Genomic DNA, 3,218 nt, shown 5'->3' with positions numbered 1-3,218 from the left:
ATTGGAACCTTCAAGTTAAATATTTAATTGTGGTAAGAACTTTAACTGTTAAGTAAATTATATACTAGGGTCTAGAGTGAATTTTTGTTTTTTTGCAAGGGTTTTCGATGAGAACTTTTTAAACTGCATTTTTTTTTCCATATTTTAACACATATATAATGTGTAAGAAAAAGAAATCCATTATTTTACCATTAGAGGACTTTAATTATCTGTATCCGGGGTTCTACAAGTCTGATCGAGTTACGCTAGATGGCATTAAAATATGAGATTTCATACTAAAAAAATTTTTGACAGTAATTGATTGACTCAGTTTTGTTTAAGCTCGCGTCAGAGATGGCACTAGTAAAGAGAAAATAGGTCCCATTTTACAGTTTTTCTTTGATAAAGGCGAAAACGCATGCCAGGCGGCTGAAAATGTGAATAGTGTTTATGGTCCTGATACTGTAATAGCTCCAATAATTAAGAACGTCAAATATGCACCATAATTAGAAATTTAATTAACGAAAATGTCAACAAAATCATGAAAATTGCCGAGTGCGACTGTATATAAGCACTGTTTCGATTGCCCAAGAGCTAAGGTTTGCACAAAAATCCTTAGATGCTGGATACAAAAAGAAGCATAATGTATGAGTGCCACACAAGTTAGCGCAAAAAAACCTCATGAATCGAATTACCATCTGCGAACCGCTGCTGCATTGCAACAAAAACGACCCATAATTGAAGCAGTTGGTGACTGGTGATGAAAAGTGGATCCCTTACGACAACCGTCAAGCGAAAACATTTGTGGTCGAATCGCGATAAGTCGGCGAAACGATGTCCAAGACAGAATTGACGACAAGAAAGATTTTGCTGTGTGTTTGGTGGGATTGGCAGGGAATCATTTACTATGAACTGCTCCTCTACGATAAAACTCTCAACTCGGAACTATACCGTTCGAAGGAAGCAATCACGCAGAAACGGCCAGCTTTAGGCAATGAGACAAATTGTATTCCATCAAGACAGTACCAGGCCACACAATTCAATATTAACTCGCCAAAAGCTTCGCGAGTTTGGTTGGGAAGTTTATATGCATCCATCTTATAGTCCAGACCTGGCATTAAGGTATTACCAACTGTCTTTATAGAGAAATTAACTTGAAAATGGAAAGAAGTTATCAAAAAAAGGTGCATATTTGACTTAAATCAATCATTTCAATTACAATAAATAAGCCTTCAATTTCATGCAAAAAAATTGAATTTCTTTTTACCATACCTATTATTTAATAGACTACCCCTGTACATACATACGTATGTATATATTTTTAATAAAAATGCGGCGTTTACACTGACTATACTTTGGCAAGATTTTTATATTCGAATACCATAGTCTAGACGTCCACTTAGGATTGTGATAGCTACTTAAAGAAATATATAAGAAAGACATCTTTAAAAAAATGATAAGTTAAGATTAAATAAACAACAAACAAAACTACATAAGCGACTTTAACGAACAATTTTCTTGAGGGGTAAGCAATTAAACATAAATTTTAGTAACTGAGGTTAATACAGTAACTTTTAATGTCTACCAACAATTAAATTTTTGCAAAAGCGTAAACGTACTTGGCTAATTAGAAAACCAACAATAAAAATATATAAAAAAAAACTCGAGAAAATGATTAAATAAAATTTATTTAAAATTTGTCATCGCAGTTAAAACGCTTTCGGGCTTTCGGACAACTGTGGTTTAGCCAAGTCTGAACGCATTTGCGAAATCAATCCATATTATTATAAAGTTTTTCTAACTGATTTTTTTATCTTTACCTTTTCTGTTTTAAAAACCAAAACCATATTACATTTAATGAACCTCTGCGTTAAGTTATGAGAGCTACGGAACAATATTTATTACAGACACTGTACAGTGTTATTTAGATAGACGAAGATGTGAATGTAAGGCTAAAATATTGGGGGTATTCAGTCCGTCTTGCAAAGTCTGTCTTGCAAAAGGCATGAAATTTAAGAATGGTATACTAAAATAGCAAGAGTGCGAGAAAATCTCTGTTGCAGATTTGTAACATTGAAATTAAACAGCTGTTTTTGCAGCATACCACATCCACATGAGAAGCGACAGATTTCAAAACACCTGTTTTTTTCAGTTTTTTGTTTTATTGCAAGCATATATATATGGGTTTAGGTATAGCAAGATTGCAAAGAATTGCAAGAAACTTTAGACGTGTTTTATTATTGATAATTGCAAGCTTGCGCAATCTGTAAATTTAATGCATCTTGCAATGAGTTTTCAAGACAGGCGGAATGCCTCTATTTTTTTATTTAAAAGGATCGTTAGCAAGTAAACACATATAAATATTTTCATGTTTAGTTTAACTTGATCGGAAATTATATTTATTTTGGTTGAGAATAAAAGATTTTCTTCAGAGATAGCACTTTGAAAAGAATGGATCCTAAAAATTGCAAAATATGATTGTCACTTCAAATAATAATAATTATTTGTTATAGTATAATTTAAAGCATGCTAAAATCCAAAAAAAATGTGAACGACAGAACACAGGAGAAGTGATTAGTTGTGACATAATAATCATAAAGCCAGATAAAGCAAATATATTATTGTCTATTTAGATTTCAAGTAAAATTCTATAATTTTTTGTAAGTGCTGTAAAAATTTCTTTGAATCAATAATAAATAAATAATAATAATACACACAAAGCAAAACAGCATAATAATACAAATAATACAACGTCAATCTGATTACTTAGCACAAAAAAAAAAAATTGAAAGGGAAAAAGAACTTGAGAAAAAATTGATCTTTCTCATAGGTAAATGTAGTCCAGTGAATTGTTGTTCATATCTAATTGATATGTCAATTAATATAATTAAGAATGTTTCAAGGAAATTAACTTTTTGTGATTTAGTTAGATATGGTAAGATATATTATTAAGGTTAGTAATATTAATGATATATATATAGCGACAATTTTTTATTTTATTTAAGTTTACAATTTATTTTAATTTATAAATTTGAAATAGTATTTTTTGGAAATGTTCAATTCGATAATATTAACAAATAGCATTTTTGTTTGGTTAATTTGGATTCAATCTAGATTAATTGTTGATCTGTCAAATTTTTTTGCCCAATCGTATATTTTTAGAGTACTCCAACAATATTGTAGTAGGGTTAATACATATTTACGTATATCATAAATATATACAATTAGTGAAATCTCCC

Source organism: Teleopsis dalmanni, chromosome 2, assembly GCF_002237135.1.
Source record: "Teleopsis dalmanni isolate 2A chromosome 2, ASM223713v2, whole genome shotgun sequence".
NCBI classification, from domain to species: domain Eukaryota; kingdom Metazoa; phylum Arthropoda; class Insecta; order Diptera; family Diopsidae; genus Teleopsis; species Teleopsis dalmanni.
This window is presented reverse-complemented; position numbering follows the sequence as displayed.